This window comes from Enhydra lutris, unplaced genomic scaffold, assembly GCF_002288905.1.
Source record: "Enhydra lutris kenyoni isolate GAN:26980312 unplaced genomic scaffold, ASM228890v2 scaffoldscaffold56, whole genome shotgun sequence".
In the NCBI taxonomy this organism is placed as follows: domain Eukaryota; kingdom Metazoa; phylum Chordata; class Mammalia; order Carnivora; family Mustelidae; genus Enhydra; species Enhydra lutris.
The window spans coordinates 5,572,428-5,586,396 of record NW_019154140.1 but is presented as its reverse complement, the minus strand read 5'-3'; positions in this window follow the sequence as shown (position 1 = coordinate 5,586,396).

Genomic DNA, 13,969 nt, shown 5'->3' with positions numbered 1-13,969 from the left:
GGAGAAAAACAGAACAGGTGGGTCAAAGAGAACACAAGTAGTAAGATGGTGAGTATAAACTTAAATATATTAGTAGTTATAGTAAACAGAAATAGAACAAATACTTTAAATAAAAAGACAAAAACTGTCAGACCCAATTTTAAAAACCCACAAATACATGCTGGTTATAACAGATATGTAAAAACAAAGAATAAGAGTAAAAAGGATGGAAAATTATATCCCATAAAAACACTAACCAAAATATAACCAGTAAGTCTTTTTTTTTTTTAAGATTTTTTTTTATTTGAGAGAGAGTAAAAGAGGGAGAGGGAGAGGGAGAAGCAGACTCCCCACTGAGCAGGGAGTCCAAAGCAGGGCTTAATCCCAGGACCCTGGGATTTCTGGTATCATGATCTGAGCTGAAGGCAGATGCTTAACTGACTGACCCAGCCAGGAGCCCCCCAAATTGGTAACTTTTAACTAGTATCAGGATAGTACTTAAGGCAGGAAGCATTACAAAAGATAAAAAAGGTCATTTATTAATGGGAAAGGGGTTAGTTGACTATAACACATTAAATACTAAATCTGTAGTCATCTAATAATTTAGCTTCAAAACATATACAGCAAAAACTTATAGGACTAAAAGGAAATTTATATAATCCACAAACATAATAGAAGATTTTAACATATATCTCTAAGTAAATGCTATAATAATCAGATTAAAAATCTGTAAGGATATACACAATTTGAACAACATGAATAGTAAACTTCTTCTAGTTTACATATATAGAACTCTGCACCAACAGTCTCAGAATACACTTCCTTTGCAATTATCTATGGAATAGTTACCCTACTTAGTCATTGGCCTCAAAGAATTTCAAATATTGAAGCCATACAAAGTATGCTGTCAAGATAGTGGAATTAAGCTCAAAATCAGCCACAAAAAAAAGAGAAGTTAAAAATCTCCAACTACTTAGAAATTAACTATGGATCAAAGAAGGTATAAAAGCAGAAAATGAAAAATATTTTTAACTAAAGGTTAATAAAAATATGGCATATCAAAATGTGTGGGAGCTGTTAAAGCTGTGCTTATAAGAAAATGCATTGTGTGAAATGCAGATATTAGCAAATTATATCTAAAGGAGGCAGAAAAGAGGAATAATAATAAAGAACAAAGATTATTAAAATAGAAAGCTGGTACTTTATAGAAATACTCAACAAATCCAAAGGTGGTTGTTTGCAAAGACTAATGAAAAGAATAAACTCCTAAGAAGACTGATCAAGGAAAAGGGGAAAAACTGTAAATACAATATCAGAATTGGGGAAAAAAACATCCTAATGGATCCTACTGATATTAAAATGATAATGAAAAGTTGTAACTTTATGTCTACATATTTGAAATTTTAAATGAACTAGACCAGTTCCTTGAAAAATAGAGCTTCCAAAAACTGGCATTGAAAACTTGAATAATTTTATATGTATTAAAGATGTTCAATCTGTAATTTAAAACCATCCCACAAAGAAAATTCTAGACCCAGATAGATTTACCCGTGAATTCTTCCAAACATTTTAGGAATCAACAATTGATTTTATATAATGTTTTTCAGAGAATAGAAAAAACAGAGTATTTACTAGCTTGTATTATGGGGTCATCAAAACCTGGAGATACCTGTGCTAGACATAAAAAGATAGGGAAATTATGGATCATTATTTCTGAACAATATAGATACAAAAACCTCAAATGAAATACTAAAAAATAAAATTCTGAAACATGAAGAAAAAGAAAATGTACAATGACCAAATTGAGTTTATTCCAAGAATTTGAAGTTGGTTTATCATTCCAGATGCAATCAATGTATCTCACATGCATTAACAGAAAAAAGGAGAAAAAGGTCATGATCAACTTGAGAGATGCAAAAAAGCACTTAATAAAATGCAACACTCTTCTATGATAAACTTCAGCAAATTAGGACTCAAAAGGAAATTCATTTTCTGATAAGGAGTATTATAAAAATTGTATAGTACATGTCATACTTAATGGTAATAATTTTTAAGTGAGAAGATATATTTGAAATATGCATATCTGACAAAGGACTCATATCCAGAATATATAATGACCTCTACAACTATAAGCAAAAGGCAGGTAACTCAAGTTTTTAAAAATGGGCAAAGGATTTGAACAGGTATTTCACAATAGGGAATATTCAAATGGCTAGAACATGTGAAAAGATGGTCTGGTTCATTAGACATCAAGGAAATGCAAATTATTCACAGAATGTTACCAGTAGATATCCACCAGAAAAAAGAGCTAAAGAAGGAGGAAGAGAAGAAAGAGGAGGAGGAAAAGGAGACAGGAAGGAGGAGAAATTAGAAGAAGGATAAGCAGGAGGAAAGGAGGAGTAAGAGAAGGAGGGGAAAGAGGAGAAAAAGAAGGAGAAAGAAGTGGGACAAGAAGAACTGCAGATGTTACTCAGGATAAAGATGCCATCAGCATCTGGAACAGGTACCACAGATAAGCATGTACGTCGCTATTACCGTTTTGTCAAACTGTCTAGCAGCATCTTTTTTTTTTTTAAGATTTTATTTATTTATTTGACAGAGAGAGAGAGATCACAAGTAGGCAGAGAGGCAGGCAGAGAGGCAGGGGTAAGCAGGCTCCCTGCTGAGCAGAGAGCTGGATGTGGGGCTCGATCCCAGGACCCTGAGATCATGACCCGAGCCGAAGGCAGTGGCTTAACCCACTGAGCCACCCAGGTGCCCCTAGCAGCATCTTTTAAAGCCAAATCTATGTACACCGTACAATCCAAGAATTCCACCCATAAGACCCAACAGAAAAGCATACAGATATTTGTCAAAAGACTTACACAGAAGTGGTGGCGCTTTTTCGTTGTAAGCAGGAATTTTTCCCTACCTCACTCCTCAACCAAAGCCTCTCTTCTCAGCGTTTCTCTCCCCCAGACTCCCTCTTGTTTACTGTTTGCCTCAATTAGAATAGTTTACTCCAGAGAGGGATTTTTCCCCCTCCTGGTCTTTCAACGTTTTCAAGGAACGCCCTCAGTGTATCTCCGTTTCTCTCCGTGAGAGCTGAGAGATAACGAAGCCAAGTACCCTGCGTCAGTTCTTCAGGCAACCTCTAGACCGGTTCAAACAAATACAATTTTTGGAAATCTGCTCTGTTCGGTCTGGAGCCAGTTTGCGTGCTGGGATCTGGGCTGCGGTCTTCAAGCCTCCTGGACCTATACAAATATGCAGCCATGATAAAGGAGAAGAATTGGAAAAAAAAAGTATGCACACTCTTCACAAGGAGAAGAGTCAAGATGGCGGAGAAGTAGCAGTCTGAGACTACTTCAGGTAGCGGGAGATCAGCTAGATAGCTTATCTAAAGATTGCAAACACCTACAAATCCAACGGGAGATCGAAGAGAAGAAGAACAGCAACTCCAGAAACAGACAATCAACCACTTTCTGAAAGGTAGGACTGGCGGAGAAGTGAATCCAAAGCGACGGGAAGATAGACCGCGGGGGGAGGAGCCGGCTCCCGGCAAGTGGCGGAGCAACGGAGCACAAAATCGGGACTTTTAAAAGTCTGTTCCGCTGAGGGACATCGCTCCAGAGGCTTAACCGGGGTGAAGCCCACACAGGGTCAGCGTGGCCACAGGTCCCGCAGGGTCACAGAAGGATCGGGGGTATCTGAGTGTTGCAGAGCTTACAGGTATTAGAACGGGGAAGCTGGCTACAGAGACAGAGCCGAGGAGTAAGCTCTAAGCTCGGGGTTACCTTGAACCGGTCGCAGGCTCGGTCAGCTCGGAGCGCGGCCGGAGGCAGGGTGACGGGAGTAAATCGGCGCTGTTCTCTGAGGGCGCACTGAGGAGGGGGCCCCGGGCTCTCGGCTCCTCCGGGCTGGAGACCGGGAGGCCGCCATCTTCATTCCCGTCCTCCGGAACTCTACGGAAAGCGCTCAGGGAACAAAAGCTCCTGAAAGCAAACCCGAGCGGATTACTCAGCCAGGCCCCTGGTAAGGGCGGTGCAACTCCGCCTGGGGCAAAGACACTTGAGAATCACTACAACAGGCCCCTCCCCCAGAAGATCAACAAGAAGCCCAGCCAGGACCAAGTTCAACTACCAAGGAGTGCAGTTTCAATACCAAGGAGAGCAGCGTAATTCCAAAGGAGGAGAAAGCAAAGCACGGAACTCATGGCTTTCTCCCCATGATTCTTTAGCCTTGCAGTTAATTTAATTTTTTTTCTTTTTCAATTTATTTTTCTTCTTCTGCTAAATTTTTTAAACTTTTACCCTTTTCTTTTTTAACGTTTTTTAACTAGTTTATCTAATATACATATATATATATTTTTCCTTTTTATATTTTTTTCTTTATTGGTTTTCTTTTTTTAATTGTTTCTTTCTTTCTTTCTTTTTTTTTCTTTTTTCTTCTTTCTGAACCACTTTTTATCCCCTTTCTGCCCCCTCACGATTTGGGATCTCTTCTGATTTGGCTAAAGCATATTTTCCTGGGGCTGTTGCCACCCTTTTAGTATTTTACTTGCTCCTTCATATACTCTTATCTGGACAAAATGACAAGGCGGAAAAATTCACCACAAAATAAAGAATAAGAGGCAGTACCAAAGGCTAGGGACCTAATCAATACAGACATTGGTAATATGTCAGATCTAGAGTTCAGAATGACGATTCTCAAGGTTCTAGCCGGGCTCGAAAAAGGCATGGAAGATATTAGAGAAACCCTCTCAGGAGATATAAAAGCCCTTTCTGGAGAAATAAAAGAACTAAAATCTAACCAAGTAGAAATCAAAAAAGCTATTAATGAGGTGCAATCAAAAATGGAGGCTCTCACTGCTAGGATAAATGAGGCAGAAGAAAGAATTAGCGATATAGAAGACCAAATGACAGAGTATAAAGAAGCTGAGCAAAAGAGGGACAAACAGCTACTGGACCACGAGGGGAGAATTCGAGAGATAAGTGACACCAAAAGACGAAACAACATTAGAATAATTGGGATTCCAGAAGAAGAGGAAACAGAGAGGGGAGCAGAAGGTATATTGGAGAGAATTATTGGAGAGAATTTCCCCAATATGGCAAAGGGAAAAAGCATCAAAATCCAGGAGGTTCAGAGAACCCCCCTCAAAATCAATAAGAATAGGTCCACACCCCATCACCTAATAGTAAAATTTACAAGTCTTAGTGACAAAGAGAAGATCCTGAAAGCAGCCCGGGAAAAGAAGTCTGTAACATACAACGGTAAAAATATTAGATTGGCAGCAGACTTATCCACAGAGACCTGGCAGGCCAGAAAGAGCTGGCATGATATATTCAGAGCACTAAACGAGAAAAACATGCAGCCAAGAATACTATATCCAGCTAGGCTATCATTGAAAATAGAAGGAGAGATTAAAAGCTTCCAGGACAAACAAAAACTGAAAGAATTTGCAAACAACAAACCAGCTCTACAGGAAATATTGAAAGGGGTCCTCTAAGCAAAGAGAGACCCTAAAAGTAGTAGATCAGAAAGGAACAGAGACAATATACAATAACAGTCACCTTACAGGCAATACAATGGCACTAAATTCATATCTCTCAATACTTACCCTGAATGTTAATGGGCTAAATGCCCCAATCAAAAGACACAGGGTATCAGAATGGATAAAAAAACAAAACCCATCTATATGTTGCCTACAAGAAACTCATTTAAACCCGAAGGCACCTCCAGATTGAAAGTGAGGGGGTGGAAAAGAATTTACCATGCTAATGGACATCAGAAGAAAGCAGGAGTGGCAATCCTTATATCAGATCAATTAGATTTTAAGCCAAAGACTATAATAAGAGATGAGGAAGGACCCTATATCATACTCAAAGGAACTGTCCAACAAGAAGATCTAACAATTTTAAATATCTATGCCCCTAATGTGGGAGCAGCCAACTATATAAACCAATTAATAACAAAATCAAAGAAACACATCGACAATAATACAATAATAGTAGGGGACTTTAACACTCCCCTCACTGAAATGGACAGATCATCCCAGCAAAAGATCAACAAGGAAGTAAAGTCCTTAAATGACACACTGGACCAGATGGACATCACAGATATATTCAGAACATTTCATCCCAAAGCAACAGAATACACATTCTTCTCTAGTGCACATGGAACATTCTCCAGAATAGATCACATTCTCGGTCCTAAATCAGGTCTCAACTGTTATCAAAAGATTGGAATCATTCCCTGCATATTTTCAGACCACAATGCTCTGAAGCTAGAACTCAATCACAAGAGGAAATTTGGAAAGAACCCAAATACATGGAGACTAAACAGCATCCTTCTAAAGAATGAATGGGTCAACCAGGAAATTAAAGAAGAGTTGAAAAAATTCATGGAAACAAATGATAATGAAAACACAACGGTTCAAAATCTGTGGGACACAACAAAGGCAGTCCTGAGAGGAAAATATATAGCGGTACAAGCCTTTCTCAAGAAACAAGAAAGGTCTCAGGTACACAACCTAACCCTACACCTGAAAGAGCTAGAGAAAGAACAAGAAAGAAACCCTAAACCCAGCAGGAGAAGAGAAATCATAAAGATCAGAGCAGAAATCAATGAAATAGAAACCAAAAAAACAATAGAACAAATCAACGAAACGAGGAGCTGGTTCTTTGAAAGAATTAATAAGATCGATAAACCCCTGGCCAGACTTATCAAAAAGAAAGGAGAAAGGACCCAAATAAATAAAATCATGAATGAAAGAGGAGAGATCACAACTAACACCAAAGAAATACAGACAATTATAAGAACATACTATGAGCAACTCTACGCCAACAAATTTGACAATCTGGAAGAAATGGATGCATTCCTAGAGACATATAAACTACCACAACTGAACCAGGAAGAAATAGAAAGCCTGAACAGACCCATAACCAGTAAGGAGATTGAAACAGTCATCAAAAATCTCCAAACAAACAAAAGCCCAGGGCCAGATGGCTTCCCGGGGGAAGTCTACCAAACATTTAAAGAAGAACTAATTCCTATTCTCCTGAAACTGTTCCAAAAAATAGAAATGGAAGGAGAACTTCCAAACTCATTTTATGAGGCCAGCATCACCTTGATCCCAAAACCAGACAAGGATCCCATCAAAAAAGAGAACTACAGACCAATATCCTTGATGAACACAGATGCAAAAATTCTTGCCAAAATACTAGCCAATAGGATTCAACAGTACATTAAAAGGATTATTCACCACAACCAAGTGGGATTTATTCCAGGGCTGCAAGGTTGGTTCAATATCCGCAAATCAATCAATGTGATACAACACATTAATAAAAGAGAACAAGAACCATATGATACTCTCCATAGATGCTGAAAAAGCATTTGACAAAGTACAACATCCCTTCCTGATCAAAACTCTTCAAAGTGTAGGGATAGAGGGCACATACCTCAATATTATCAAAGCCATCTATGAAAAACCCACCGCAAATATCATTCTCAATGGAGAAAAACTGAAAGCTTTTCCGCTAAGGTCAGGAACACGGCAGGGATGTCCGTTATCACCACTGCTATTCAACATAGTACTAGAAGTCCTAGCCTCAGCAATCAGACAACAAAAGGAAATTAAAGGCATCCAAATTGGCAAAGAAGAAGTCAAACTATCACTCTTTGCAGATGATATGATACTATATGTGGAAAACCCAAAAGACTCCACTCCAAAACTGCTAGAACTTGTACAGGAATTCAGTAAAGTGTCAGGATATAAAATCAATGCCCAGAAATCACTTGCATTTCTCTACACCAACAACAAGACAGAAGAAAGAGAAATTAAGGAGTCAATCCCATTTACAATTGCACCCAAAACTAGAAGATACCTAGGAATAAACCTAACCAAAGAGACTAAGAATCTATACACAGAAAACTATAAAGTACTCATGAAAGAAATTGAGGAAGACACAAAGAAATGGAAAAATGTTCCATGCTCCTGGATTGGAAGAATAAATATTGTGAAAATGTCTATGCTACCTAAAGCAATCTACACATTTAATGCAATTCCTATCAAAGTACCATCCATTTTTTTCAAAGAAATGGAACAAATAATCCTACAATTTATATGGAACCAGAAAAGACCTCGAATAGCCAAAGGAATATTGAAAAAGAAAGCCAAAGTTGGTGGCATCACAATTCCAGACTTCAAGCTCTATTACAAAGCTGTCATCATCAAGACAGCAGGGTACTGGCACAAAAACAGACACATAGATCAATGGAACAGAATAGAGAGCCCAGAAATAGACCCTCAACTCTATGGTCAACTAATCTTTGACAAAGCAGGAAAGAATGTCCAATGGAAAAAAGACAGCCTCTTCAATAAATGGTGTTGGGAAAATTGGACAGCCACATGCAGAAAAATGAAATTGGATCATTTCCTTACACCACACACGAAAATAGACTCAAAATGGATGAAGGACCTCAATGTGAGAAAGGAATCCATCCAAATCCTTGAGGAGAACACAGGCAGCAACCTCTTCGACCTCAGCCACAGCAACATCTTCCTAGGAACAACGCCAAAGGCCAGGGAAGCAAGGGCAAAAATGAACTATTGGGATTTCATCAAGATCAAAAGCTTTTGCACAGCAAAGGAAACAGTTAACAAAACCAAAAGACAACTGACAGAATGGGAGAAGATATTTGCAAATGACATATCAGATAAAGGGCTAGTGTCCAAAATCTATAAAGAACTTAGCAAACTCAACACCCGAAGAACAAATAATCCAATCAAGAAATGGGCAGAGGACATGAACAGACATTTCTGCAAAGAAGACATCCAGATGGCGAACAGACACATGAAAAAGTGCTCCACATCACTCGGCATCAGGGAAATACAAATCAAAACCACAATGAGATACCACCTCATACCAGTCAGAATGGCTAAAATTAACAAGTCAGGAAATGACAGATGCTGGCGAGGATGCGGAGAAAGGGGAACCCTCCTACACTGTTGGTGGGAATGCAAGCTGGTGCAACCACTCTGGAAAACAGCATGGAGGTTCCTCAAAATGTTGAAAATAGAACTACCCTATGACCCAGCAATTGCACTGCTGGGTATTTACCCTAAAGATACAAACGTAGTGATCCGAAGGGGCACGTGCACCCGAATGTTTATAGCAGCAATGTCTGCAATAGCCAAACTATGGAAAGAACCTAGATGTCCATCAACAGATGAATGGATAAAGAAGATGTGGTATATATACACAATGGAATACTATGCAGCCATCAAAAGAAATGAAATCTTGCCATTTGCGACGACGTGGATGGAACTAGAGGGTATCATGCTTAGCGAAATAAGTCAATCGGAGAAAGACAACTATCATATGATCTCCCTGATATGAGGGAGAGGGGATGCAACATGGGGGGTTAAGGGGGTAGGAGAAGAATAAATGAAACAAGATGGGATTGGGAGGGAGACAAACCATAAGTGACTCTTAATCTCACAAAACAAACTGAGGGTTAATGGGGGGAGGGGAGTTGGGGGGGTGGGATTATGGACATTGGGGAGGGTATGTGCTATGGTGAGTGCTGTGAAGTGTGTAAACCTGGCGATTCACAGACCTGTACCCCTGGGGATAAAAATATATGTTTATAAAAAATAAAATTAAAAAAAAATTAAAAAAAAAAAAGACTTACACAAGAATATACTTATGCCATTTACAGCACTAGTCACAAAAGCCTCAAACTGAAAACATCACAAATGTCCACCCGCAGAAGAACAGATGAAAAAATTGTGGTACATAAAAATGAGAATAAACAACCTAGCACTACATACAAAATCATGGATGAATCACACAAATTTAATACCAAGCATAAGAAGCTAGATGCAAAAGAAGTCATAAATAGAATTCAAGGAGCAGGAAAGCTAATCTATGGTGATAGTTGCCAGGATAGTGGTTGTCTTGAGAGGGGTAGGCAGACAGAGGAGGAGGGCTTCTGGGGTCCTGGGAGTGTCCTATTTTTTTTTCATCTGATTGCTGATTCCAGTTTATGAAAATTCAGTGAACTCAACACATTATTATTGCTCTTTTATATATCCATGTTATTCATAAATAAAATTTAAAATTGTGTTTCCTTGTAAAAATATATAAAAATTACTAATTTATACATATTCACAGACTTTAGTGTTTTACATTACCTATCTTCAACATCATGTCTATCTTTTCTAGAATTTATCTTTTTAAATATGGTGTTTCAAGAAATGTAATGGCTACAATTTTCTCAAATTTACATTTTATGGTTACTAGGTTTTAAATTATTGATGCCTTTAAATAAACCTGTTTTGTAGATTTTGTCTACCAGAGAAGATCTCTCTCTATGAAGGTACCTGGAAAGCTCAGCAAATGTGCCTAAACTGGGCATACTCTTAATTCAACAGTTTGGAGCCCAGATATCTTCTCAGAAAATAGCTTTTTGCCTGCCCTCAGGATATAATTCTTTGGTAAATATGTTTACAGGACAATACTTATCAATTAAGTTTATGATTTTGAAAGTTTTGCCAGATACTGAAAAATAATTTGTAAAATATGATTAGTCAATCTCAGATCATTGTAGTTGTCCTGGGTTCAGTCAATGGGGATTGTCCCCTGCCCCTCCTTCTCCTGAGGTGGTGTCTAAGTTGGGGTTCATGTACCATGATGGCATCCGGGGAGACATCTAGTCCTTCGTCACCTGTCCACAGTCACCTGCCCAGTCACAGCCATGGCCATGGTCCCGCCGCTCCTTTCTGGCAGCTTCTAAACAATCACATTCTTAGTGACTTTCTAGATATACCATCCTTTGTTGTCTTTTAATGATATCCCCTGGCAACTGATCTAACAACTTCAGATCTGCCAGTTTGCTCATAGCTATTTTTTGTGCTTTCTTGAGGGTATGGAAAAATTCTGCTCTCCTTCCAACTCCTTGATCTTCTAAAATGGGTTGCAGGAGACTTGAAGGGGCTGCCTGAGACCCCTCGAGCCCTGCTCTCCATGTTTCTGTCTCTAAGCATGAGATGCTGCTGCTGAATGAACACTTCCCAGAGTTCTAGAAAGGAAGCAGAGCACCTGTCCCCTTCACTCAAGGCTTCTCATATTTTGAAGAATTGTTCTAGTATCTACCCACTCCCGCATCTTGGAGGTAACTATAAGGCAGAGAAGCAGGGTGCAGCTCACCTGTTTAGAGATCCTCACCATCATCCTGCTTTCTACTTCTACTCGAGGTTTTCCCCTAACTCCTTCTAAAACTCCATCCCTGCAGGGAGCAGAAGGGCTAATAAACAGACTTGGCAGTTTTGATAGGATAGGACATTTGACACTTAAGAACCAAGGACTTAAGGCATTTATCTTCTGGGTCTGCTGGCCTGATTTCTTCTCTGGACAACAGGAGCCTCTAGTCTAGTCCCAAGAGGGGCAGGTCACAGGATAAACAAATAACTAAATGACAAAAAACACATGGGTGAATATGATCCCCCCCATAGTAGGCAGCCATTCCCTTTACAATATCTGTTCAGGACAGCAAAGTCTTCTTAGCTCAACACTTGGTATAAACTCCACATGTGCACATGCAAAGCCTGAGATCTTTCTGCCCAACAGTGAGAGCCCTGTTAAAAGGAAAATTTGGCTTTGGGACAAGAATAGCAGATTGCACACAGGAGAGAAAAAAAGAACTGGTTGATGAATAGGCCATCAGACAGTAGCAGAATTTTTAAAAAATGATTCCTTAATATGGAATAGTGTTTCAACCAGTGTCCCTAGACTCATGGGGGTCTGTAAGTATATTTTTAATGGCCCACACATTCCCTACAGAAATTCTTTTAAGTCTACATATTCTTTTTGATGATAATCTTTAAAAATATTATCAACACATTAGTAATCATCTAGACAACCACTTTACCCTCAAGGAATACTATCATGCAATTTTAGACCCTGCACCTGCATTTGTAGTAGCTGAGAGGAATCACTTTTAGTGACCACATATAAGTTTTAAGGCATTGGAAGCATGTTTGCCTGATGTTGTATCAGCAGTCAGACCTTAGGTATCCTAATATCAAAACAGAAATGACTATCCCTTACTCTCAATTACACTCAAATTGAATTATTTTACCAGTTATGAACATGCAAGTTCTCTTTTGAAAGATAGTTTTCTACTAAAAGATTTTCCCAAAGCATGCAATCTCGATCTCACATATTAGTTAATAAATGAGATTGATCCGACAACTTGAAATGACCTCTTGCAACCAAGTAATAAATGGACTATTTTAATGATTAAGACTAGGGTAAAAACTAGTGATTGAGGACTTAATGCATAGATGAGGAATTTCTGCTAAATGAAGGCCCAATGATGTCACTGTGTACCTTATGAGAAAAGGTTCTCATACCTCAGATGAAGAAAAGGGAAGGGAGGGTTGAGTCATCCCTTGGCACGAGAGAGTGTAGGTACAGCAAACTCAGAAGACCCGAACGACACTACATCTACATTTCAAATTGCAACTCAGCCAAAGAAAACAATGATCCATCCCACTGAAATAATATTAATTTTTATTATTATGGTTTTTATAGATTTGTTGGTTTTTAGCATATAAATTTTGTCCTTACATTTATATAGGAATTATGGACCATGTGGAGTTTATAACTAGTTCTCTTTTTTTCCACATATAAGAAACATGAGAACAAAAACAATCTGAGTTCCCATCAATAAACCTTCACACACACACACACACACACACACACACACACACACACACACACGGGAGTCCAGGTCCAATGTTCCTACTTGTAAACTCTTCCAAACATTAAAGAAGACATAACAGTACTTTTTTTTTAAAGATTTTATTTATTTTATTTGACAGACAGAGATCACAAGTAGGCAGAGAGGCAGGCAGAGAGAGAGGAGGAAGCAGGCTCCCTGCTGAGCAGAGAGCCGGATATGGGGCTCGATCCCAGGACCCTGGGATCACGACCTGAGCGGAAAGCAGAGGCTTTAACCCACTGAGCCAACCAGGTGCCCCCATAACAGTACTTTTATACAAACTCTTCCAGAGAAGAGAAAAAGAGTATGCATCCCAACTAATTTTCTGAGGCCAGAATAATCTTGACACCAAAGACTGTCCAGAATATTGCAATAAAAAACTGCACATCAATCTCTCTCATGAACAAAGATGGAAAACTTCATAAAAGGAGACTTTTCACTGGAGTTTGAGAATCATTGATATATAGAAAATGAGACATTAATAGTAGAACAGCACTATGTAGCATTTATCATTAACATAAGCATTTTTAGTGAGAAAAAATTATTTCAAAAGTCAACAGCAGCATTTTTCTAGTGAACATATTATTTTTTTACTTGACAAAACACCCTGATAGGACATGGTTCTGGAAGGTGGAGGTGTGACACAAAGAGAAAGCTAGTTGCTGTGAAAAATAAAGAAAAATAGTTGGAGCTCCTTTGGCAGCTCAGGAAAGAGAACATGAAGCATCTAGACTAAAAAGGAAGGAAGGTGAAGAAGGTGAAGCTGAAAGAGGAAGAGCTCAGGAACAGAACATTTGAGACACAGCAGGGACACATTCCTGGCAAATGGGCATGTCCAATGGACAGCTGAAAGCAGAGGTGTGTGATAGTCCCTGGTAAGTTTCAGCTCTGTGTTACAAGCTGCCTCAAAGCTATCCTCAAAGCCTCAGAGAAAATTCTTCTTGACTTGCCTTGTGATGGAGATACATTGGGGAAATCTAGGACAAGACGCTGTGTTCTATCTTTGGACCAATAGGTAGATAAAAGGGAAGTGGCAGAGGAGGTGAGAAAAAAAGTGAAAGTTCAATGAGCAAGAGCTGCTAGAATCTACAGGAATGTACATGAATGGGGGGAGAGCACTGAAGATAGGCTCTTTGGCCATTTTAATTTTAATATCAAGAAGATGTCTTGAGAGGGAGGGAAGATGGAGGAAGAGTAGGGGACCCTCGATTCATCTGATCTC